Raw genomic sequence first — 27,378 nt, forward strand, 5'->3', positions numbered from 1 at the left:
GATGGAGGAGGTGATGGAAGAGGTGATGGAAGAGGTGATGGAAGAGGTGAAGGAGGAGGTGATGGAAGAGGTGAAGGAGGAAGTGATGGAGGAGGTGATGGAAGAGGTGAAGGAGGAGGTGATGGAAGAGGTGAAGGAGGAGGTGATGAGGAGGTGATGGAGGAGGTGAAGGAAGAGGTGATGGAGGAGGTGATGGAAGAGGTGAAGGAAGAGGTGATGGAGGAGGTGATGGAGGAGGTGATGGAAGAGGTGAAGGAGGAGGTGATGGAGGAGGTGATGGAAGAGGTGATGGAGGAGGTGATGGAGGAGGTGATGGAGGAGGTGATGGAGGAGGTGAAGGAGGAGGTGATGGAAGAGGTGATGGAAGAGGTGAAGGAGGAAGTGATGGAGGAGGTGATGGAAGAGGTGAAGGAGGAGGTGATGGAGGAGGTGATGGAAGAGGTGAAGGAGGAGGTGATGGAGGAGGTGATGGAGGAGGTGAAGGAAGAGGTGATGGAGGAGGTGATGGAAGAGGTGATGGAAGAGGTGAAGGAGGAAGTGATGGAGGAGGTGATGGAAGAGGTGAAGGAGGAGGTGATGGAGGAGGTGATGGAGGAGGTGATGGAGGAGGTGATGGAGGAGGTGATGGAGGAGGTGAAGGAGGAGGTGATGGAAGAGGTGATGGAAGAGGTGATGGAAGAGGTGAAGGAGGAAGTGATGGAGGAGGTGATGGAAGAGGTGAAGGAGGAGGTGATGGAGGAGGTGATGGAGGAGGTGAAGGAAGAGGTGAAGGAGGAGGTGATGGAGGAGGTGAAGGAAGAGGTGATGGAGGAGGTGATGGAAGAGGTGATGGAAGAGGTGATGGAAGAGGTGAAGGAGGAGGTGATGGAAGAGGTGAAGGAGGAAGTGATGGAGGAGGTGATGGAAGAGGTGAAGGAGGAGGTGATGGAAGAGGTGAAGGAGGAGGTGATGAGGAGGTGATGGAGGAGGTGAAGGAAGAGGTGATGGAGGAGGTGATGGAAGAGGTGAAGGAAGAGGTGATGGAGGAGGTGATGGAAGAGGTGATGGAAGAGGTGAAGGAAGAGGTGATGGAGGAGGTGAAGGAGGAGGTGAAGGAAGAGGTGAAGGAGGAGGTGATGGAGGAGGTGAAGGAAGAGGTGATGGAGGAGGTTATGGAAGAGGTGATGGAGGAGGTGATGGAAGAGGTGATGGAAGAGGTGAAGGAGGAAGTGATGGAGGAGGTGATGGAAGAGGTGAAGGAGGAAGTGATGGAGGAGGTGATGGAAGAGGTGAAGGAGGAGGTGATGGAGGAGGTGAAGGAAGAGGTGATGGAGGAGGTGATGGAGGAGGTGAAGGAAGAGGTGATGGAAGAGGTGAAGGAGGAGGTGATGGAGGAGGTGATGGAGGAGGTGACGGAGGAGGTGAGGATGGACTCAATGATGGCCGTGTAGAACTGCACCATCATCTGCTCTGGCAGCTTGGCTTTCTTCAGCTGCCACAGGAAGTACATCCTCTGCTGGGCCTTCTTGATGAGGGAGCTCATGGTGGGCTCCACTTGAGGTCCTGGGTGATGATGGTGCCGAGGAAGCGGAAGGAGTCTACGGTGGAGATGGGGGAGTCTGTGATGGTGAGGGGGGGGGCACTCAGGAAGTCAGTGCTCCATCTGCAGATGAAGGACTTGAGGTGGGGCAAGACCAGGCGCTCAAGTGACTTCATGACTATCATCCTTAGCAGTTTTTGTATAATTCAAAGACAAATGTAGCTATGCTTTTGTCGTAATAGGCTGTTTGCTTGGCCAGTAGATTACTTTTTTGTAAGCCTTTTTATTTTTTTACATCAACCCTTTTCGACGGTTCTTTCATTTATCTTATCATATTTTGTTTTATTTGTCGTAGAAACATAGTCTATGGTAGCCAAAAGTACATTTTATTTTTGGATTGTATTTATATCAACCCATTCCAACCACCGGAAAATTTTATTTAGTGGATCTATTTATATATTTATGTTTGTTTTTTGTTTTTAATGTTTTATTTCATTTTCTTTTATTTTGGCTGTTCCTTGCGTCTTTGCATCACCGCGCGTGCGTGCGGCTAGGCTAACACCATGAGCTAACAGTGGAAAGATGAGACGACCGCGGCCGTGAGCGGGTATTTAAGCTCCATGTGCTCCAGGGAAAGAGTGAACCTGACGCGGGTGAAGCAGCAGAACCTCCCGGGGCCCGCGGTGGGATCAGTCCGAGCTGTCAGCGCCGACTTTGTCGAGTTTGAGAACATTTGTCTGGTGAGTTTCTGCACACGCCCAGGACCAAAACGACAACAGCAGGTGGATCTGCACTTTTCAAAGATGTATTATTTTTTTGTCCCGAAGGCTTTATTAGACACGAATGAACAGTGTGAAATGGGGATGAGAAAAGGGAGGACATGCAGTACTTTGTCAGAGTTCGGACACTGCAAGGCTGCACTTGTGCGTAGGGCTGCCAACTATCGCAACCCCAAATGAGGGACACTTTCTTCACAGCTGACCAACAATAATGGAAATAACAAGGTTTCATTAGCCATAAACTTACTAATTTCAGTGTAATTTTGGTAAACCACTACTGTACTTGCTTGGATGTATTGTTCATGCGAATAGTGAAGACAATTATTACAAGTTTCTCTCAAATGTCATGTTTAGACTATAACCATGTGCTGCAGACACTGAAAAGCTTTAGACCTAAACCACTGTCAAACTCATTTATCCCAGTTCTGAGCAGTACATGAGGCCATATCATATTGAAGGGGGAAAAAGACAGACATTTATGTAAGTTGTATATTAAAATTGTATTATAACGCTGACATTTAAGCTTTTAAAACATGTCATTTAACGGGTGTAGAACTTTTTGTTATTATCCATCTGTCTTGTTGTAAATGGTCACATTTATATAGCGCTTTTCTACCATCAAGGTACTCAAAGCGCTTTACATCAAGGAACCAGTCACCCATTCACACACACATTCACACCCCAGATATACGCAGACACTGGGGGGCGAGTTGGGTTAAGTGTCTTGCCCAAGGATTCACATGAGGCAGCTGCGATCGTGCCGCCAACCTGCAGGCCAGTGGATCTGACCGCTCTGACCGAGCGGGGAGATCCACTGTTGTGTTGGTGTTGTGTTGGTGTTGCTCTCCTGACCTGATTCTGTTGTTTCTTACACTGTATCGTCTTCTTGACTGTGTCTCTGTTGTTATCCTCAGTTGTCTTAAACTGTCTGTTTCATGGACCTCCTCTTACCCTGCATTAAATGACAGAAACAAATCATTCTTAGTTTGAGAAATACTGCACCTAATCTATAAGGTTATGCACACATCATTCAGCATCATTCACAGGAATGATGCTCGTTCAACATCAGCTCACGTTCTCCGCGCCCCTGTCCGCGCCCCTGTCCGCGCCCCTGTCCGCGCCCCTGTCCGCGCCCCTGTCCGCGCCCCTGTCCGCGCCCCTGTCCGCGCCCCTGTCCGCGCCCCTGTCCGCGCCCCTGTCAGTGCACCTGTCAGTGCACCTGTCAGTGCACCTGTCCGTGCGCAGCAGCAGCTGGGTTTTTCTCCTCACGCCAATCTCCAAAATCCGTGCGCCTTGGTTTCAACGCGCTTTACCTTCTGTTTCCCTCTCTGGATATGAATATGACTTGATGTGGCGGTGGCAGTCAGAGAACGAGGACAGGCCAGGTATTTCAATTCAATCTGACCTCGGATCAGCGCGCAGCAGCCGCTGTTCAGTTGCTGCGCGCTGATTGGCTGAGACTCGCGTCTGTCACGGTAATTCCAGGAAGTGGAGGCGGCGAGGCTGTGATTGGAATACGGGACTGGAGCTGTCCCGGACGGGACAAATCAAAATCACCCATAATTCGGGACGTCCCGAATTACTTGTGCGTATGTGCTGTGCCTTAACCACTCCACCACTGGATCTGCGCTTTTCACGTCAAATAAATGTGCGCACTGCAAATATTACCTCAAATGACTGTTGGTCATTTAGCTTTTCACCTCCAGTGTCAATGCAAATCAACTAACTATATCATTATGTCAGTCAAACAACACGACACAGTGACCACTGAAGTATTATTTGTATTATAGATTGTTATTACTGGTGTGCAACATTTTGCAAGATCTTGTTTGAGCTGCATCAGTTTGGAAAAAAATCTAATTAAAATTGTTGTTACTATACATTGTGATAACATGTATGATTGTGAACAACTCCAGGAGGTTTAACATTTGAGACGAGGCAGAAATAGGCTGCAAGAATCCTATAAATGCTACGTTCACACTACCATACTGAGGCCCATGTAGGATATGTTTAGTTTAAAACTGACTTTTTGTGGTCGACTGGTCATTCACATAACGATAAATGCGATTGCAGTTTGTGTCTGGTGTGAACAGAATACAGCAAGATGTGGCTGCATAACATGCAGCCAACATGTTTACCTGCATGTTACCTGGCAGTAACATGCAGGTAAATAACATGTAGCTAACATGTTTACCTGCATGTTACCTGGCAGTAACATGCAGGTAAATAACATGTAGCTAACATGTTTACCTGCATGTTACCTGGCAGTAACATGCAGGTAAATAACATGTTTACCTGCATGTTACCTAGCAATAACATGTAGCTAACATGTTTACCTGCATGTTACCTGGCAGTAACATGTAGGTAAATAACATGTTTACCTGCATGTTACCTAGCAATAACATGTAGCTAACATGTTTACCTGCATGTTACCTGGCAGTAACATGTAGCTAACATGTTTACCTGCATGTTACCTGGCAGTAACATGTAGCTAACATGTTTACCTGCATGTTACCTGGCAGTAACATGTAGCTAACATGTTTACCTGCATGTTACCTGGCAGTAACATGTAGCTAACATGTTTACCTGCATGTTACCTGGCAGTAACATGTAGCTAACATGTTTACCTGCATGTTACCTGGCAGTAACATGCAGCTAACATGTTTACCTGCATGTTACCTGGCAGTAACATGTAGCTAACATGTTTACCTGCATGTTACCTGGCAGTAACATGCAGGTAAATAGTTGATCACATGATATATTTTGGCTGGATCAACTCGGGACACGCCGCTCTGGGCTAAATCTGGGCTAAAACAAATGGTGAAGTTCCACCTGCATGCGCACAAACGTGCTGCACAAGTGCACTGTGTTTACGGAATAAAAAGGGCAGGTTCCCCGGCTGCTCCTTTTATTGATGTCCTTAAGTGTCTTTCCATTTTGCATGAAGGTTTTCTATTGTTGCAGCCAGGAGCCTTAATCCCTCTCCAGACTCTTAAGCGTCTCTTCAAATCCCGCCCGATTACGGTACGAACCCTGTTTTTGGCCTGAATTGATTTGTCACCTCGTATATCGACTCACAAACATCCTCCTTCCTTGCTTGGATCCTTCGTCTGCCATTTTTCTCCACCTTGTTTAATACCAAAAAAATTAAACAAATTAATACAAATCAATTGACAAACATAAATCCAATGACATTTACATAATTTTAGTTATTATTTAGGATTTTACCTAAATACTCTTATTTAGAAAGTTTAATGTTTGTTTGTTTAGTTAAGTTTTTTGTTCTTACTTCCATGTAGTTTTTAATAGTTTATTAGTTCTAGATTATGTTCAATGAAAAAGTAAGTTATATATTTTGTGTTATTGTCTATGCCCTTTTGGAGAGAAGAGTAATAAAACATTGTTAATGTTCATTTCCATTTCAATCCAAAAGAGATTTCTCTCCACTTTTCTGGCGCTTTGACTCAAAATTGTGACGTTTATCCTGGAAATATTTCCTAGTGATGACGTTGAGGTGGGATGAACGGGCCCGAGCACAGATCAGATTTATTTCCACGTACGTCAATGGCCTGGATCAGATACAGGTCACATTATGGGCCACAATCAGATCTGACCTGCAGTGTGAACAGAGCTTTGACATTTGGTTATTTTTGTTTTGAATGTATGATTTTCTTTGCAGAGGACTTGCTATGATCTAAATGATTACGGTCTTTGCAATTTAACTATTGTGTTCTAGCGTTAAATCATCTCTCTAAATCTCTATATTCCAAATAAGCCGCAGTTGTTTTTGTAGTTTTGACTCTCGGCTGTTGTGTCATGGTTTCTGTGCAGTTCATATTGTGTTCATTTACAGATTTATAAACTCCTAACCTTTAGTGACCTTATACTCTCTTAAATCTCCCAACATGTTTAATCAGTATTATTAGGATTTTTATTTAGGATTTAATATAGGATTACTATATTATGTTCTTCCAGGCTATGAATAAATTGGCTGTTAATAAACAATTGTTATTGAGAAATTCTACTTAATTATTGTTTAAACTATACCATAATCGGAAAAGAAGAGAAGTAAGAAAGAAGGAAAGAAAGAAATGGAACAATAAACAGGGAAAGAAAGAAAGACAAGTAAAGAAGGAAAGAAAGAGAATGAAAAACAAATGAAGATAAAAAAAACGGTGCATAATAATAGTTGTAAGACGTTTTCAGGACTAAAAGACGCTTCACAAAACAATAATGAAATGGTCAATTAAAGACGATTAAGTTAAAAATGAGCATAAATGTATAAAAGTGTTTTAGAATAACACTGCTCTGTGTTTGTTATATCAGACTTGGTTAATCAGTGTCATCAGGACGTCAAGATGATTCAGTTAAGTCATAGTCGAGATTGTTCAGGTCGTAATATAATAATGAGTGTGTTGAGCGCTCGCCCTCCAGTGGCAGGGTTGCAGGACTGGTCATGTTTACTGTGTGTTATTGTTGTGGCTCCTCCTCCCTGCTCCGGGGCCATTGGTTTGTCCACTGTGGGCAGAGCCTTTTGTCTTATGCACTTCGGGAGCGTTGGTCCTTCTGCCGCTGCGACTTGGAGGCACAGGAACACTCTTCACTTTGAAAACTCTAATATTCCAAAATGTCGCTCACTGTGGCAGGTAAGCACAGGGGTTATTCAAGAGTTTTGCAATTATTTAATCATGATTTTTGAAAGAGAAATAGTTTTTTGTGTGTGTTTTGTGGTCTTCATGACGTTTGGGATTATGTTGTATCATCTCAGTTTTATGTTGTGGCCTTTTATGTGGTTTTTAATTGATTTGTCTCTATTGCCCTTGCTACTGTCTGGTGGAAATGACAAGTAACCTTCAGTGACATTACACTGACACAGAAGCGCAAAGTGAAATATTGATCTGTATTTGTAGATAATACATTTTGAAGGGTGATAAGAAAATCTAGACAATGAACGATAATTTAATTATTTGCACCATGACACAATAACCTTAAAGCAGGATTATCCAAAAATATTATATAAAAGTAAAAAAAAAACACTAACTACAATAAATAAAAAGCAGTAAGAAACACTAAAGTAGTTATTTTGTCTCTGTAATGAGTCACAAATGTTATTTATTCAAGCGGCTACAGTTCAAATCTCATTATAGAACAGAAAAATGACAAAGTTTCTCCAGTAGTACAAAGGAAAAAGCATCCACAGTAGATACTGAGCCCCAAAATGATTGTTCCAGCTTGTATTTATTGAAGTCAATATAGTAATTCTTGTGACAGGCCGAGTAATAGTGCTAACTATTTCTATCGATTTCTATCACAACCAACGAGCAAGGTTTGCACAAAGTATGACATTTTTTTTATGTTTTTGCGCCACAATAAAGCCTCAAATTTACGTCCTTAGCTAAAGTTTTCAATAATTTATTTGGAGAAAATGAAGAAATCTAATCTAATCTAATACTCTACTATTGGTTACTGTAATAAGTTTAAGGGTCACAATGTTTACTTTGATTCGCACACATCCATCACTCTGCAGCAATTCATCTTTGACCTCGACTGCAAGTGCTGAGCGAAAAGGTTTTTTTTCACTATTATGATACTTTGGTCAAATATCAGGAATGTGCTAAATACTGCAACAATCAGTCGCAAAAGTGCAGAAATATCACTGTATACACTTGTATACACTTTCTGTCTCTCTTTGAGCTCATTTTTCATTGTTTCAATTATAGAAAATACACTCTTATATTCTCATGTAGCACATCTCCAGAACAATTGTAATACCATCCGTTTTTCCTCTAAAAAGCTATTCATTTAAACCAGATTAAAACTGCTTTACTCCTCAGTGTTTCAGCCGCTGGAGTCCTTGCGCCCTCTGCTGGCCTTCTGTGCACAAACATGAGGCCTCAGATAAAATTGCTTGCGTTCCAGAAGTCGATTTTGACAAAATTGAATATTACTACACCAAAAAAGTGTCCAATGAGATTCATCTTAGCAAATCGTCCTGTCCTAGAGAATATTCCAGAAGCTGAGTGAAACTATGCTGTAATCAAAACTATAGGTGGCTCTAAGAAATATTAGAGCATGTGACCCTTTTTTGGTGTGGCTTATTATTTTTTGCTTTCTATTAGTTCTTCTTCCAGCTTGTTGTATTAGTCGACTAGTCAAACTTTTACATTGAGACTTTTTGAATACATTATCAACCAATAAAGTTTGAAATATTTATTAGTCAATTTAAATAAACAATCGATATTTTCATATATACATACATACATATTTATAGACCAGATAATTGTTACAATATACTGTATTTTTTATAAGATAAGATATTCCTTTATTGTCCCACATGGGGAAATTTCATTGGTGCAACGCAGGTAGATACAGAGGTAGATACAGAAGAACAGATCACTTATAGGAAGTCTGAAAAACACTTTCAGTAGAAGATCTCCTATAAATAAATAAAAACTCCCATAGACAAATAAATAAATAAATACATAAATACCATTGCATGTGATCACGACAGTAATTGCACATGAATATGTGTCACAACAGCACATAGATTGCACATGAATTTCACAGTAATTGCACATGAATTGCACATGAATTCCAACAGCAATTGCACATACGACAGAATTGCACATCATTATTAGGTTAGGTCAGTATATAGACGACTAGACAATTAGTTAATTAGCCCTATCAAGTTATTCTAATACATCCCTCACTTTTCCATGTTCCAATACATCCCTCACTTTTCCATGTTCCAATACATCCCTCACTTTTCCATGTTCCAATTAGAGCTGGGTTGAAATAATTGATTTTCCGATTTTTAATCGATTCGCATATTAATGACCGATTATCGATTCGTACATCCAAAGATCTATTTATTTATTTTATTTATTTTTCATTTAAAATTATTTTCTACATTTCCCTCAGTGAACTTCAATCTACCTTCAAGAAAGATAATTCAGGACTCCTGGATTATCTTTCTTGAAGGTAGATTGACCCTTAACCTTTTCATCAGTCTTCCATCAGTAACTACCAATACTTGTAAGATTTGCTGTTTAATATTGATATAATACTAGTTTTAATATATTGCTTCTCTAAAGTCATGAAGTGAAGGAAGCGGTTCAAATAAAAAAAATTATGTTTTATAACATTAACCCCCGGATCAAATCGAAATCGGAAATCAGATCGAAATCGGAGCGAATCGGATGGGATCTGAGAAATCGGAAAAAATCGATTTTGAAACGTAAAAATCGGAATCGAATCAATTATTGAAATTTGAATCGAAACCCAGCTTTAATTCCAATACATCCCTCACTTTTCCATATTCCAATACATCTGTCACTTTTTGATATAGTATAATTTATATTTGGTCATCATTGATTTAGTTGATGTTTTTGTGTCTCAGATTTAACTGGCGGAGGCATGACGGAGTTTCAGGAGCAGCTCCGGGAGCAGCACGAGGAGTCGATGCACCGCGAGCTCGAGACGCTGTTATCTACCGCCGAGTCCAAAGAGCAAGAGGTCAGAGGTCACAAAGGGGTCACAGAGAGGTCACAGGGGAGGGCTAAATAAACACACAAACTAATACAGATTGACGCAGGCTAAATTCATGTTTGCTGTTTATAGTAGAGATTTTTGTTTTTCATGTTTTTAAGATGGTCAAAATCAGGATCAGCGTCAAAAAGAGCTATAAAATGTACTAACAAATATTGCTTTTCCACTTGCCAAAATCTGCTTTAACTGATATTGGTTTGGGGGAAAAAAGCAAGTATAAACTTTTATGCGATATCTGGCATTTCCACCGCTCATCACCTGCGTGATAGGTGCAGTTAGTCACTGTTATGCTGCAATACTGAATGGAAACATTGCTATAAAGCTAGAGAATCTACAGAATAAACAGTTTTTATACCTATAATAGTTTTATAATTAAATCACTTTTTTCCTGGCTTTCATTACATCAAATGTTAGGACGTCAATCCTGTGGTTAGTTTGTTGATTTGGGTCAAAGTAACCTAATAATGAGTAAACAAAATGTACATTCCTATGCCAAAGCCATTGGCCTTTTTCAAAATCAAATTATTTTAACATAAGAAAGGTGGATGACTTGTTTAATGTTTGCGTTCTCTGCTCTTTGGTCTGTCAGTGTTTGAGGAGTTTTGCAACAAAGTGAATGACCTCAGAGACAGTAACATTGACAACTGGTTATCTGGGTTTAAAAACCTTTAGCCAAATACACCACGAGACAGGATTACAGCTCTAAATGCCATATACACTTTTCCCCCCCAGATCTCCAGGAAGGACTTTGATGGGTTCAAGAAGTTGTTCCACAGGTTTCTCCGGGTCAAAGGTCCCGCGATCGACTGGCCCAAAATCAGCCGACCTCCAGAGGACTCGGTGAGGAAACTAAACGCACACATAAACATCATGAAGTAGAATCTCCTCCTTTTATTTTTTACTCTGTGTGTTTGATCGAAGTCTATTTTAAAAGTTATTTATTTTCCCCACTGTGGGATAAATCTCCTCATGCCCTTCTCTACATTGTACACAGTCTTTCTTACAGATACTGATCATTTTAACTAGTATTCATATAAAATAAAAAAAATCACATTTGCACAAAATGTTATAGAAACATTAATATTTGTTATTATCATGGTGTTAAGTATCGATCGTCTTATCCCCAGTAGTTGCGTTCATAATGTTCCTCCTTGAGAGTCCATGGATGTTCCACTGGTGTCTTCTTTCTGCTGGAGTCCAGCTCCTTAGGCTTGTCCACGTTCAGGAGCAGATGTTTGCCTGGACCACTCCAGAGTATTTTCCCTCAGAGTTGACATTATTACATACTGTGACTCCCACAAATCATGTTAAAAAGTATTACTGAACAAATGTTCCCTCACACTTTTTACAGTCATTTGTCTGGGATATTTACTATTATTTTGCACAAACGATTACTTTGACGACCTAAGTGTGCAAAGTAATCGTCACTTAAAGAAATACTCCCAGATTTACCCGGTTTGTACTGCCATTATGTTCCCTAACTTCCTGTGTGACTGCGGCGGGAGCGTTTGCTGCTTCCTGTGTGACTGCGGCGGGAGCGTTTGCTGCTTCCTGTGTGACTGCGGCGTGAGCGCTTGCTGCTTCCTGTGTGACTGCGGCGTGAGCGTTTGGTGCTTCCTGTGTGACTGCGGCGTGAGCGTTTGGTGCTTCCTGTGTGACTGCGGCGTGAGCGTTTGGTGCTTCCTGTGTGACTGCGGCGTGAGCGTTTGGTGCTTCCTGTGTGACTGCGGCGTGAGCGTTTGGTGCTTCCTGTGTGACTGCGGCGTGAGCGTTTGGTGCTTCCTGTGTGACTGCGGCGTGAGCGTTTGGTGCTTCCTGTGTGACTGCGGCGTGAGCGTTTGGTGCTTCCTGTGTGACTGCGGCGTTAGCGTTTGGTGCTTCCTGTGTGACTGCGGCGTGAGCGTTTGGTGCTTCCTGTGTGACTGCGGCGTGAGCGTTTGGTGCTTCCTGTGTGACTGCGGCGTGAGCGTTTGGTGCTTCCTGTGTGACTGCGGCGTGAGCGTTTGGTGCTTCCTGTGTGACTGCGGCGTGAGCGTTTGGTGCTTCCTGTGTGACTGCGGCGTGAGCGTTTGGTGCTTCCTGTGTGACTGCGGCGTGAGCGTTTGGTGCTTCCTGTGTGACTGCGGCGTGAGCGTTTGGTGCTTCCTGTGTGACTTCGGCGCGAGCGTTTGGTGCTTCCTGTGTGACTGCGGCGTGAGCGTTTGGTGCTTCCTGTGTGACTGCGGCGCGAGCGTTTGGTGCTTCCTGTGTGACTGCGGCGTGAGCGTTTGGTGCTTCCTCTGTGACTTCGGCGTGAGCGTTTGGTGCTTCCTGTGTGACTGCGGCGTGAGCGTTTGGTGCTTCCTGTGTGACTGCGGCGTGAGCGTTTGGTGCTTCCTCTGTGACTTCGGCGCGAGCGTTTGGTGCTTCCTGTGTGACTGCGGCGTGAGCGTTTGGTGCTTCCTGTGTGACTGCGGCGTGAGCGTTTGCTGCTTCCTGTGTGACTGCGGCGTGAGCGTTTGCTGCTTCCTGTGTGACTGCGGCGTGAGCGTTTGGTGCTTCCTGTGTGACTGCGGCGTGAGCGTTTGGTGCTTCCTGTGTGACTGCGGCGTGAGCGTTTGGTGCTTCCTGTGTGACTGCGGCGTGAGCGTTTGGTGCTTCCTGTGTGACTGCGGCGTGAGCGTTTGGTGCTTCCTGTGTGACTGCGGCGTGAGCGTTTGGTGCTTCCTGTGTGACTGCGGCGTGAGCGTTTGGTGCTTCCTGTGTGACTGCGGCGTGAGCGTTTGGTGCTTCCTGTGTGACTGCGGCGTGAGCGTTTGGTGCTTCCTGTGTGACTGCGGCGTGAGCGTTTGGTGCTTCCTGTGTGACTGCGGCGTGAGCGTTTGGTGCTTCCTGTGTGACTGCGGCGTGAGCGTTTGGTGCTTCCTGTGTGACTGCGGCGTGAGCGTTTGGTGCTTCCTGTGTGACTGCGGCGTGAGCGTTTGGTGCTTCCTGTGTGACTGCGGCGTGAGCGTTTGGTGCTTCCTGTGTGACTGCGGCGTGAGCGTTTGGTGCTTCCTGTGTGACTGCGGCGTGAGCGTTTGGTGCTTCCTGTGTGACTGCGGCGCGAGCGTTTGGTGCTTCCTGTGTGACTGCGGCGCGAGCGTTTGGTGCTTCCTGTGTGACTGCGGCGTGAGCGTTTGGTGCTTCCTCTGTGACTGCGGCACGAGCGTTTGGTGCTTCCTGTGTGACTGCGGCGTGAGCGTCTGGTGCTTCCTGTGTGACTGCGGCGTGAGCGTTTGGTGCTTCCTGTGTGACTGCGGCGCGAGCGTTTGGTGCTTCCTGTGTGACTGCGGCGTGAGCGTTTGGTGCTTCCTGTGTGACTGCGGCGTGAGCGTTTGGTGCTTCCTGTGTGACTGCGGCACGAGCGTTTGGTGCTTCCTGTGTGACTGCGGCGTGAGCGTTTGGTGCTTCCTGTGTGACTGCGGCGTGAGCGTTTGGTGCTTCCTGTGTGACTGCGGCGTGAGCGTTTGGTGCTTCCTGTGTGACTGCGGCGTGAGCGTTTGGTGCTTCCTGTGTGACTGCGGCGTGAGCGTTTGGTGCTTCCTGTGTGACTGCGGCGTGAGCGTTTGGTGCTTCCTGTGTGACTGCGGCGTGAGCGTTTGGTGCTTCCTGTGTGACTGCGGCGTGAGCGTTTGGTGCTTCCTGTGTGACTGCGGCGTGAGCGTTTGGTGCTTCCTGTGTGACTGCGGCGTGAGCGTTTGGTGCTTCCTGTGTGACTGCGGCGTGAGCGTTTGGTGCTTCCTGTGTGACTGCGGCGTGAGCGTTTGCTGCTTCCTGTGTGACTGCGGCGCGAGCGTTTGGTGCTTCCTCTGTGACTTCGGCGCGAGCGTTTGGTGCTTCCTGTGTGACTGCGGCGCGAGCGTTTGGTGCTTCCTGTGTGACTGCGGCGTGAGCGTTTGGTGCTTCCTGTGTGACTGCGGCGTGAGCGTTTGGTGCTTCCTGTGTGACTGCGGCGTGAGCGTTTGGTGCTTCCTGTGTGACTGCGGCGTGAGCGTTTGGTGCTTCCTGTGTGACTGCGGCGTGAGCGTTTGGTGCTTCCTGTGTGACTGCGGCGTGAGCGTTTGGTGCTTCCTGTGTGACTGCGGCGTGAGCGTTTGGTGCTTCCTGTGTGACTGCGGCGTGAGCGTTTGGTGCTTCCTGTGTGACTGCGGCGTGAGCGTTTGGTGCTTCCTGTGTGACTGCGGCGTGAGCGTTTGGTGCTTCCTGTGTGACTGCGGCGTGAGCGTTTGGTGCTTCCTGTGTGACTGCGGCGTGAGCGTTTGGTGCTTCCTGTGTGACTGCGGCGTGAGCGTTTGGTGCTTCCTGTGTGACTGCGGCGTGAGCGTTTGGTGCTTCCTGTGTGACTGCGGCGTGAGCGTTTGGTGCTTCCTGTGTGACTGCGGCGTGAGCGTTTTGTGCTTCCTGTGTGACTGCGGCGTGAGCGTTTGGTGCTTCCTGTGTGACTGCGGCGTGAGCGTTTGGTGCTTCCTGTGTGACTGCGGCGTGAGCGTTTGGTGCTTCCTGTGTGACTGCGGCGTGAGCGTTTGGTGCTTCCTGTGTGACTGCGGCGTGAGCGTTTGGTGCTTCCTGTGTGACTGCGGCGTGAGCGTTTGGTGCTTCCTGTGTGACTTCGGCGTGAGCGTTTGGTGCTTCCTGTGTGACTGCGGCGTGAGCGTTTGGTGCTTCCTGTGTGACTGCGGCGTGAGCGTTTGGTGCTTCCTGTGTGACTGCGGCGTGAGCGTTTGGTGCTTCCTGTGTGACTGCGGCGTGAGCGTTTGGTGCTATCGAGGTAAATGCTAACAGAAATATAGATTTTGTCACATGTTTTCTTTGTGGTTGTTTTGTATGGAAAAGTGTTAAGAAACTAGAGTTCTGTGCTTTGAATTTAGGCCAATAGTATTTCTTGTAGTAGAAGTAGAAGTAGTATCATTAGTTAGGTGGTACGCAGCATGGCCCGTCTGTCGTTGTCCTCTCACTCGTCGTTATCTCTCGTTTCTCTGGCCCGTGTCTGACTCTGAACGCTGCTGCTCAGTATAATTTTAGTCTGACCTTCAGTGCAGTTTATTCCTGGAGCAGTTTGTGTCACAGAAATGTCACACAGTGTTTCCTCTTCGTCCCTCGGATCCTCTTTCAATCACGAGTCACTGTTTAGAGACACACCAGCCTCTGATGCTAATGTTACTGCCGTTTATAACTGCTTTATGAACACTCACGGCTCCATTCACACTTTTCTTGCTCCAGTTGTGGTAAAGTCCTGGTCTAGTTCTGCAGGACATTTTTATTTAAGTTTCAATCTTATGATAATTCTCTTCGGTTTTAGATGAGTTTTTAGTTGACAGAAATGTAAGGCTGTGCGATATGACGAACATTTAAAAAACAATTAAACGTGACATTCAAAGTTGATTTTATAGACTTGGATCAAGATTTCAAACATTACTGCCTTGGTTAGGCATTTAACAATTCTATAAAATATCTAAATTAATTGATTCATTAAAAATGTATTTGCTCGTTAATCTGAAGGTTTGTGAGATCGTAACAAACATTGACCCCTTTTCTGGAACACTTTACCAAATGTGGTTTATGAAGATTTAATGACCAAATAATTGGACAGATAAATATGAATATGGAATATGCAAATGAGTTGATAACAGATGGAGATGCTGGACATGATTGGACATGATCTGGCTCATTGTGTGTTAGAGTTAATGTTGACTCTAATATGATCTCATCAGCCAGATTGTGAAATACATGCAATTTTCATACGACCAGAAGCAGGAGCTGTGATCCTGAGGAGATGAACCTGTGTGTGTCCATGTCGCCTCCAGGGGTCACTCAGGGGTCACTCAGGGGTCACTCAGGGGTCACTCAGGGGTCACTCAGGGGGACAGACTGCAGCAGCTCGGTCCACACGCTGGGCAGGGCACAGACACTCTGACAGGTGTCAGGCCGAAGAAGCACCGGACCTCTTGATCTGAGGTGTTCCTCAGACAACAATAAGGCTGTTGCACTGATTCACTGAGGATGGTCTGAAGCAAAAGGTCCTTTGCTTGAGTTTGAATCACTTTAGCTGTTTAGTCTGTTTCCTAATGGCGGCCCTCTGTGCTGTTTTCACGGTTGTATTGGCTGTTTCAAAGCACAACAAAGGAGAGAGAGAGAGGCAGATCTTAAGCTTTAGAGCAGGGGTTGGCAAACAACGGCCCGTGGGCCGGATCCGGCCCGCAGGGCCTTTCAATCTGGCCCGCCAAGCTTGTCCAAGTAATTTTTTTTTATTTATTTTTTTTGCCCTCAGGCATCTGTCTGCACGTGTATCCTTAATACATATGACGTAAAATCAATTAAATAATAGATTCAATAGCCTATATTTGACAGAAAAGTTAGATTTTATTTGATATTTCATTTTGGGGATTTCTTTTTTTTCACACCAACGATGGCGGGCCGGCCCTCCGCTACTTGCCTGGATTCGAATATGGCCCTCAGAGGAAAATAATTGCCCACCCCTGCTTTAGAGTGTGACTGGGAAGCAGAGTATGTTGTATGAAAGAGCACAGAGGACCGCGAGTATGAAACAGAAAGTCTGCGATGACAGGGCGAGTGAATGGCACACGGAGCTAATGCTGCAAAATGATTTCAGAGTTACAGCTCAAAACACTGTGCTCTTTCACACAAGTGTGAGGTTTTTCCTTCTGCAGGGTCGTATAAATCTCCACATGGGGGTTGTACGATAGTACACTGTACTGTCACCATGGCGACATTAGGAGTCATCTGTAGGTCACTACAGTTACGTAGAACATGGGGTCTCAGTCTGTTTAAGGATCAGACGATCTTTGAGCATATTTGAATCAGGTCTCTCAGTCCAGATTTAGCAGTGATTGAGCTGCAGCTGCTCCACACACACTACGATGATGCAGCCTGCTGAGGATGATGCGGCCTGCTGAGGATGATGCGGCCTGCTGAGGATGATGCGGCCTGCTGAGGATGATGCGGCCTGCTGAGGATGATGCGGCCTGCTGAGGATGATGCGGCCTGCTGAGGATGATGCGGCCTGCTGAGGATGATGCGGCCTGCTGAGGATGATGCGGCCTGCTGAGGATGATGCGGCCTGCTGAGGATGATGCGGCCTGCTGAGGATGATGCGGCCTGCTGAGGATGATGCGGCCTGCTGAGGATGATGCGGCCTGCTGAGGATGATGCGGCCTGCTGAGGATGATGCGGCGTGCTGAGCTGAGGAGGATGCGGCGTGCTGAGCTGAGGAGGATGCGGCGTGCTGAGCTGAGGAGGATGCGGCGTGCTGAGCTGAGGAGGATGCGGCGTGCTGAGCTGAGGAGGATGCGACGTGCTGAGCTGAGGAGGATGCGGCGTGCTGAGCTGAGGAGGATGCGGCGTGCTGAGCTGAGGAGGATGCGGCGTGCTGAGCTGAGGAGGATGCGGCGTGCTGAGCTGAGGAGGATGCGGCGTGCTGAGCTGAGGAGGATGCGGCGTGCTGAGCTGAGGAGGATGCGGCGTGCTGAGCTGAGGAGGATGCGGCGTGCTGAGCTGAGGAGGATGCGGCGTGCTGAGCTGAGGAGGATGCGGCGTGCTGAGCTGAGGAGGATGCGGCGTGCTGAGCTGAGGAGGATGCGGCGTGCTGAGCTGAGGAGGATGCGGCGTGCTGAGCTGAGGAGGATGCGGCGTGCTGAGCTGAGGAGGATGCGGCGTGCTGAGCTGAGGAGGATGCGGCGTGCCGAGGATGATGCGGCTAAAGAACAGCTGGAGGAACTGTAATCCTGCATGACCTGAGGCGACGGAGGAAATCTATTTTCCGTTTGATCTTTTTACAGATGAAGTCAATGTCCATGATAATTGTGAGTCGACCATGACGCCATAATCAAAACATGTCTGTGATGATTTATGGACTCAAATAAACGGAACATAAGACCTTCAGATCTCTCCCTCTAGTCACATCCCTGCCAGTGTTTTTTGCTCGTAAACAGGTTTATTGGAATAGGTGTGAATGAAGCTTAACACATGTTTTTGAACTACGTTAGAACAGGGTTAAAGAGAGTCATTGTCATCCAGAGTCGGGAGTAAAAGCTTCTGGCCATATCTGCCCTGGGGCAGAGTGGTTGTGTTCCTTCCCTAATCTCATCCTCTCGTCCTCTGCAGATCCAGCCGTATGAGCGTATCCGAGCTAAAGGCCTTCCTGAAGACATCTCGGCCGCTCTGAACCGGCTCGTGGTGGTGAAGCTGAATGGAGGCCTGGGCACCAGCATGGGCTGCAAGGGCCCCAAGAGCCTGATCAATGTGAGCAGCGACAACACCTTTCTGGACCTCACTGTCCAGCAGATCGAGGTAAGCCCTGCTCTAAAACTAGAACCTGGAATCTTTGTTTAGCCTTCCTTTCATCTTGGTTTAGCCTTGCTTTAGGAGTAGCATGTGGTGACACACAAGTGGACAAATGGATTAAATAAACCCAATTCATCACACAAATTACTGCCTGTATTTCTAACTAACATCTAATCATTAGGAACGTGAACAGAGCCTGAGCTGCAAACAAAAACAAGGACTTAAAATCAATAGTTTAGAGACATTTGTTGAAACTTGGCGCTGCTGTTGCTTCACTTCTCTTCTGCACATGCTCAGTTTGGGCAGAACATGCAAACATCTTTGATTCTCACACAGGTTTATTCCGCCTGGTTTGAGCTCAGATCCATGTGTTTGAGGCTGTGTTCAGAGCACATGTGCAGAACTCTGAAAGAAGCTGCTGTCCGCTCTGGTTCTACAAGCTCATGTTAGAGAGCGGAGCATGAACGGGCTCTGAACACAGTCACAGGCTGAGCAGCTGCAGGAGAAGAAGAATCATGCTTCCTGCAGTACTGTCCAGCGGCCTGTCACTAAAGGACCGTGAGTTCAGGGAAGCTTCAGCAGCAGAAGTGAGGGGAAAACAGGCTCATTAGATATATTTTAGAACAATTCATATATAGTTGTGACACATAGATTTATTGGTCAATCACTGCTTGCCTTGATTGCCCTGATCTCACTTCACTGTGCTTTGGTAGTCCTGGTTTAGTCCTGGTTTAGTCCTGGTTTGGTCCTGACTTGGTCCTGGTTCAGTTTAGTGTGTATTTGCCTTGTTTGCAGCACTTGAATAAAACGTACAACGCCGATGTGCCGCTGGTGCTCATGAACTCCTTCAACACTGACGAAGACACAAAGAAAATCCTGCCGAAATACTCTCACCACCGAGTCAAGATCCACACCTTCAACCAGAGCCGGTGAGACACAGCACTCGTAATGTCCCATGAACTGTAGAGTAACAGAACCATCGTGCCCACTTTTCAAAATGAACATCATGGTAATCTGGACTATAGACTCTAAAACACAAACGATACATTATTTCTGATTTTCATTCATAATACACCTTATTCACCATATTTTAACTTTTATTTGATTAATAATGTATTTTAAAAGGCTCACAGTGAAAAAAGTAGTAGTACTATTTGAAAAAGTAATTGTGTGACTAAAATAATGAGATGACAAAAAATCGATTTCAATTAAATTTCGTCTTATTCAAAACAAATGTAAATGCCTTTATACAATATCATGACATGAGCTTTACAGACTTTAAATCACACAATTAATAGTAACTTGTCGGTCACATCAACATTTTACACACATTGATCTCCTTTACATCATATTTAGCGTTGACTTTTCGCTCCTTCTAAACTTAAATGAATGGAGTTTCCGCGTGACAGGAAGTGCCAAAACAAAGGTAGTGCTGAGCCGTAGCAAAACGAGGCAAAAGTGTGAATAAAGTAATAAACTGCTGGGTGAATAATGGTAAATAGGTTTATCGGGCTGTTGCATGGCTTTTTTGTTAACTTTGTCATATATCTTTTCTTTTCTTTGGTTTGATGTAAGCGTGAAAAAGTAGAGCAAACATGAGAGTTTGATCATTTACATTTGATCTCGAGCACTATGGAGTAACTATTACAACATAACTAAACAATAAGTCACATTCATTTTTTATTGAATACAAACACATCGATGGGAAAAAGGTCGTTTTCCAGAATCTTTTGACGTTTGCTTCGTTAAACTGTCCTTTTCTTTACTTTTGAGACCATGAATTGGTGACAAAAGCTTAAGATTTGATATGTTATGTTGTGTTTCCTGTCGTCTTTCCCTTTTAGATACCCGCGCATCAACAAAGAGTCTCTGCTGCCGGTCGCCAAGAGCCTGGGGCCGGACGGAGACGGCGAGGCGTGGTATCCCCCGGGTCACGGCGACATCTACGCCAGCTTCTCCAACTCTGGTCTGCTGGACAAACTCCTGTCCGAGGGGGAAAGAGTACATCTTTGTGTCCAACATCGACAACTTGGGGGCGACCGTGGACCTGTTCATTCTGCAGCATCTGATGAGCCAACCTCAGGACAAACGCTGCGAGTTCATCATGGAGGTCACCGACAAGACCAGAGCCGACGTCAAGGTAAACGCCATTATAGCAGCGCGTCGGGGTTTATTTGAACGTGTCAGAATGTTTGCAAGATTTGGAGATTGATGCCATTTAAAAGAAGAGACTAGAAGAGAAGGAAATCTGAAAAGACCAGGATCATCGCTAAGGCTGCAGGGAAATACCTTAAGGTCCTGAGCGGGCAGAGATGGAAAATGTGCAGCGTTGAGAGTCGGGATGTCGGGATGGAGACGTCCACCATTCAGGAGTCGGGATGGAGACGTCCACCATTCAGGGAGTCGGGATGGAGACGTCCACCATTCAGGGAGTCGGGATGGAGACGTCCACCATTCAGGGAGTCGGAGTGGAGACGTCCACCATTCAGTGAGTCGGGATGGAGACGTCCACCATTCAGGAGTCGGGATGGAGACGTCCACCATTCAGGGAGTCGGAAGTGGAGACGTCCACCATTCAGGGAGTCGGGATGGAGACGTCCACCATTCAGGGAGTCGGGGTGGAGACGTCCACCATTCAGGGAGTCGGGGTGGAGACGTCCACCATTCAGGGAGTCGGGATGGAGACGTCCACCATTCAGTGAGTCGGAGTGGAGACGTCCACCATTCAGGGAGTCGGAGTGGAGACGTCCACCATTCAGGGAGTCGGAGTGGAGACGTCCACCATTCAGTGAGTCGGAGTGGAGACGTCCACCATTCAGGGAGTCGGGATGGAGACGTCCACCATTCAGGGGGAGTCGGGATGGAGACGTCCACCATTCAGGGAGTCGGGGTGGAGACGTCCACCATTCAGGGAGTCGGGGTGGAGACGTCCACCATTCAGGGAGTCGGAGTGGAGACGTCCACCATTCAGGGAGTCGGGGTGGAGACGTCCACCATTCAGGGAGTCGGGGTGGAGACGTCCACCATTCAGGGAGTCGGGGTGGAGACGTCCACCATTCAGGGAGTCGGAGTGGAGACGTCCACCATTCAGGGAGTCGGAGTGGAGACGTCCACCATTCAGGGAGTCGGGGTGGAGACGTCCCACCATTCAGGGAGTCGGGATGGAGACGTCCACCATTCAGGGAGTCGGAGTGGAGACGTCCACCATTCAGGGAGTCGGAGTGGAGACGTCCACCATTCAGGGAGTCGGAGTGGAGACGTCCACCATTCAGTGAGTCGGAGTGGAGACGTCCACCATTCAGTGAGTCGGAGTGGAGACGTCCACCATTCAGTGAGTCGGAGTGGAGACGTCTCACCATTCAGTGAGTCGGAGTGGAGACGTCCACCATTCAGTGAGTCGGAAGTGGAGACGTCCACCATTCAGTGAGTCGGAGTGGAGACGTCCACCATTCAGTGAGTCGGGATGGAGACGTCCACCATTCAGGTAGTCGGGGTGGAGACGTCCACCATTCAGGGAGTCGGGGTGGAGACGTCCACCATTCAGGGAGTCGGGATGGAGACGTCCACCATTCAGTGAGTCGGAGTGGAGACGTCCACCATTCAGTGAGTCGGAGTGGAGACGTCCACCATTCAGGGAGTCGGAGTGGAGACGTCCACCATTCAGTGAGTCGGGATGGAGACGTCCACCATTCAGGGAGTCGGGGTGGAGACGTCCACCATTCAGGGAGTCGGAGTGGAGACGTCCACCATTCAGGGAGTCGGAGTGGAGACGTCCACCATTCAGGGAGTCGGGATGGAGACGTCCACCATTCAGGGAGTCGGGATGGAGACGTCCACCATTCAGGGAGTCGGGGGTGGAGACGTCCACCATTCAGGGAGTCGGGGTGGAGACGTCCACCATTCAGGGAGTCGGGGTGGAGACGTCCACCATTCAGGGAGTCGGGGTGGAGACGTCCACCATTCAGGGAGTCGGGATGGAGACGTCCACCATTCAGGGAGTCGGGGGGTGGAGACGTCTCACCATTCAGGGAGTCGGAGTGGAGACGTCCACCATTCAGGGAGTCGGAGTGGAGACGTCCACCATTCAGGGAGTCGGAGTGGAGACGTCCACCATTCAGGGAGTCGGAGTGGAGACGTCCACCATTCAGGGAGTCGGAGTGGAGACGTCCACCATTCAGGGAGTCGGAGTGGAGACGTCCACCATTCAGGGAGTCGGAGTGGAGACGTCCACCATTCAGGGAGTCGGAGTGGAGACGTCCACCATTCAGGGAGTCGGGTGTGGAGACGTCCACCATTCAGGGAGTCGGAGTGGAGACGTCCACCATTCAGGGAGTCGGAGTGGAGACGTCCACCATTCAGGGAGTCGGAGTGGAGACGTCCACCATTCAGGGAGTCGGGGTGGAGACGTCCACCATTCAGGGAGTCGGGGTGGAGACGTCCACCATTCAGGGAGTCGGGGTGGAGACGTCCACCATTCAGGGAGTCGGGGTGGAGACGTCCACCATTCAGGGAGTCGGAGGTGGAGACGTCCACCATTCAGGGAGTCGGAGTGGAGACGTCCACCATTCAGGGAGTCGAGTGGAGACGTCACCAATCAGGGAGTCGGAGTGGAGACGTCCACCATTCAGGGAGTCGGAGTGGAGACGTCCACCATTCAGGGAGTCGGAGTGGAGACGTCCACCATTCAGGGAGTCGGAGTGGAGACGTCCACCATTCAGGGAGTCGGAGTGGAGACGTCCACCATTCAGGAGTCGTGTGTGGAGACGTCCACCATTCAGGGAGTCGGAGTGGAGACGTCCACCATTCAGGGAGTCGGGGGTGGAGACGTCCACCATTCAGGGAGTCGGGGTCGGGAGACGTCCACCATTCAGGGAGTCGGGGTGGAGACGTCCACCATTCAGGGAGTCGGGATGGAGACGTCCACCATTCAGGGAGTCGGGATGGAGACGTCCACCATTCAGGGAGTCGGGATGGAGACGTCCACCATTCAGGGAGTCGGAGTGGAGACGTCCACCATTCAGGGAGTCGGGGGTGGAGACGTCCACCATTCAGGGAGTCGGGGTGGAGACGTCCACCATTCAGGGAGTCGGGGTGGAGACGTCCACCATTCAGGGAGTCGGGGTGGAGACGTCCACCATTCAGGGAGTCGGAGTGGAGACGTCCACCATTCAGGGAGTCGGGGTGGAAACGTCCACCATTCAGGGAGTCGGGGTGGAGACGTCCACCATTCAGGGAGTCGGGGTGGAGACGTCCACCATTCAGGGAGTCGGGGTGGAGACGTCCACCATTCAGGGGAGTCGGAGTGGAGACGTCCACCATTCAGGGAGTCGGAGTGGAGACGTCCACCATTCAGGGAGTCGGAGTGGAGACGTCCACCATTCAGGGAGTCGGGGTGGAGACGTCCACCATTCAGGGAGTCGGGATGGAGACGTCCACCATTCAGGGAGTCGGGATGGAGACGTCCACCATTCAGGGAGTCGGGATGGAGACGTCCACCATTCAGGGAGTCGGAGTGGGGAGGCTCCCTGTTTGCAGGTTCTGGGGGCTCATAATGGCAGTCGTTGGAGGAGGAAGAATAAGAAGAAGACCTCAAGTGCTTGGAACTCGTGTGCTTCCAAGTCTAAAATGTACAACTACAGTGGGTGACAGTAATGTAACACTTAGACACCAACCGCCATAAAACACAGAAGAAGAAGAAGAAAAGTGTCTTGAAGTGAAGGTATGGAACCACTGCGGGTTGATTAAAGTGCTTTTATGGCTCATGTCCTTTTCATTCTGCTTGTGATGCACTTCATGTCAAACTGGTTACCTGGGATTATTATTATGTTTTATGTAGCAATAAATCACGCTTCAAAATGTGTTATTGTGACAGGCTTAGGTTTTAGTCATTTTTTTTGTACTTGTGAACAAATCAATGTTACACTTGTTTTATATGTACAATTACAATGCGTTAAAAACTTAGACTTTTAACCCTGTTCCTGGAGTCGTGTTTCCCTTGTCACACTTCTGTAGAAAAACATTGTCCAGATGAAACCTTTGAAAGTTCTTCTTAGTTTGATCGACTTCATTCACTTCCTGTTTTCGAGCTCGTCTTTTCTGATCTTCACAAATACAGTTTCAAATGTCCTCAGATAGTGACATAACAGCATCGGGTTTGTTCTGAGCATTTCTGCCAGAAAAGTGGTTTCACTGCAACTTCCTGGCACTGGCTTGTTCATGTGTAATGCCTATAGATGTCAGCAGAGGGAGCGCTAACCCAAATCTGAGCGCGTGGTGAAAATCCAAAGGAAAGCAAAATAATGTTTATGACCAATAAAGACCAAACTAAAGCATGATGCGTCTCCTTTTAAGAACTTACTACTACTAATAATCTGTACATATGTCTCTTCTGTCTCTCAGGGCGGGACTCTGATCAAGTACGAGGAGCGTCTGCGTCTGCTGGAGATCGCTCAGGTCCCGAAGGATCACGTCGACGAGTTCAAATCTGTCACAAAGTTTAAGATTTTCAACACAAACAACCTGTGGATCTCTCTCCCGGCCATAAAGAGGGTTTATGAGGCCAACACCCTGGACCTGGAGATCATAGTCAACCCCAAGGTACGAGCCAGACCACCGGGGGGGCTTAAGACGACCGGGGGGGCTTAAGACGACCGGGGGGGCTTAAGACGACCGGGGGGGCTTAGGACCGGGGGGGTGGTGCAGAAAGGCTTGCACAGTGATTAAACCAGTGTTACACTCGGCGCTCGGCAGGTTTGAGGAAAGAATCCTCAGAAGTGTATTTTTCCAGCTCAAATCTGCTCCACATATAAATAAACACATATAAGTTTGTCTGGTTTTAGTCTTGCTTTTTGCACCTGAATAATATCTGGGGTTTTACTTCCTTTACTTCCCTCGTTATATCAGTACAAATATGTCAGAAAAGTGGTACATTTATTGAAAACATGACTCAAATGAATGACTTGGGTTTAGATCTAGGGTTTAGTCCTTTATACTGTAAATATCACATTTAAATCGGTTTTGTTGCTCTAAAAGAAAAAATCATAATTACTGTGACATTTCAGAATTATGCATTTGAAAGACTTTGGACTAAAGGGGTTTATGTCGACCTTCATTTTCTTTACATTTTCTTACTCGTTGGATGTTGATTTTTGTCTGTTCTCTCTCTGGGCGTAAAACTATATAGTGTCCTCAGCACATTTCCAAGTGAACTGCTCCTCTACAATGACCTCTACAATGACCTCTACAATCTGCTGTTTTATCTTGGTTGAACTTGGAGTGAATCCTGAATGAGTTGATGTTGAATCTTAATAATGACCTTTTCCCCGTGCAGACGCTGGACGGTGGTCTGAACGTGATCCAGCTGGAGACGGCGGTGGGAGCGGCTATAAAATGCTTTAAAAACTCGCTGGGAGTGAACGTGCCGCGCAGCCGTTTCCTCCCGGTGAAGATGACCTCTGACCTCCTGCTGGTCATGTCAAACCTGTACAGTCTGGAGGCCGGCTCGCTCACCATGAGCCAGAAGAGAGAGTTCAGAACAACACCACACGTCAAACTGGGAAGCTCCTTCACCAAGGTACTGCACAGCACGCACCGCGCGCACCGCACAGCTCTGTGTGCACGCGTCTCTCTGTGTGCACGTGTCAGTTATGAAGCTCCCATGTTTGTCTTCAGGTCCAGGAGTTTCTGAAGAGGTTTGAGAACATCCCTGACATGTTGGAGCTGGATCACCTGACTGTGTCCGGAGACGTGACCTTTGGCAAGAACGTGTCCCTAAAGGTGAACGATAAACAAATGACATCACGCTGTAAACAAATGACATCACACTGTAAACAAAGGTTCAAACCACAGGCTGGTAGTGGTTTACCTTCTGAAATGCATGGGATTCTTGTATCGATATGAAATGTGGTGACTGAACATAATCAAACAAATATATAATAAAGTGTTAATTAAGAAAATATTTTTAAAAGCATCTCTAATCATAAAATTACTTTAAAATGTTTAGTCTTAATTTTCATAGTTCCATTTGTCTTTTTTCAGGGAACTGTGATAATCATTGCGAACCACGGCGACCGGATCGATATTCCTGCTGGAGCCATGCTGGAAAACAAGATCGTGTCCGGAAACCTGAGGATCCTGGATCACTGAGGCATTCTGGGAAAAAACACTGTACACCAAACAACCTGTGGCACGACTGCCCTCCTCTTCTGTCTACATCTACACAACATAATGTTTAGGCGTAAACCAAACTAAATCTACAGTAGTTACAGGTTTAACCTACAAACTATTTAAATGACCTATTTCTCTGCTAAACTGATGCATTTTTAGTGTCTTAACAATATTCAATGTCCCCTTAGTTCAGCGCTTCACATCTAAATAATAAATTGCCACTTCTGCTTTTTCATACTGGGGAAAAAAACTTTGGGAGATGAAAAATGAGATTTGTCCATTTATCAGAAACATTTAAGAAAAACAAACCTCACTGGTGAGAAGTTACAAAAATACAGTCTTGAAACATTGGCCTTTCAAGATAATGCTTATGTCTCAAAAGTGAGTGTTTAGCAGAAAATAGGAGCATTCAAATACTTCCAAAATGACTTATTTAATATGTTTAATTGTAGAATAAATGTATTGAGCAGGAAGAACTATTGAAATCATAAAATAAAAAATATTGTTGCACTTTGTAGTTATTTTTAGAGCAAAAGAGCCTAAACTCTTCCTGTTTGTAACAATATCCCTCAGAACTATGCATTTGGGGTCACTGAAGCTGCTGCTGTGACCGGTTCACCGGTTGGTCAATAAAACAGTGGGAAATGCAACATTAAGTGTCTATTTTGTCTTTCTTTTGTACAATTAACAGTGTGAATGTCAGTAAAGACCAGACGAGACACAGTTTGGACTTTGGTAACAACCATTCTTGTTTTATTTCAACATTTTACCCTTAAATCTTCATTTCCAGCTAATTATTCACAGATTTATGTAAAGAGTAAAAAAATCATCTTTGCATTAAAAACCAAACCATGTTCTTGGCGATCGCCCGTGGATTGATTTCCTCGACCCTGAAGCGAGACAACTATTGAGGAAAAATAAATTAGAACCATTGCCGCCTTAAATGACGGACTCTTGATTGCACACAGTGAGGAGAGAAGGCGGTTTGTGGAAAGCGTGCTTTTCAAAGGAGGAGGAGCCACCGTTTGGTCCCTTTCGCTCGCC

At 46.8% G+C, this 27,378-nt stretch overlaps 1 pseudogene; it reads left to right on the plus strand.

Annotated features, from left to right (window-relative positions):
* The first annotated feature begins 6,819 nt into the window (after positions 1-6,819).
* Positions 6,820-26,984, plus strand: LOC140377194 (UTP--glucose-1-phosphate uridylyltransferase-like; annotated as a pseudogene).
* Positions 26,985-27,378: the final 394 nt, after the last annotated feature.

Source organism: Eucyclogobius newberryi, unplaced genomic scaffold (genome assembly GCF_026437365.1).
Source record: "Eucyclogobius newberryi isolate DKJ021-1_F unplaced genomic scaffold, fEucNew1.0.hap1 SCAF_4, whole genome shotgun sequence".
Taxonomy (NCBI): Eukaryota; Metazoa; Chordata; class Actinopteri; order Gobiiformes; family Gobiidae; genus Eucyclogobius; species Eucyclogobius newberryi.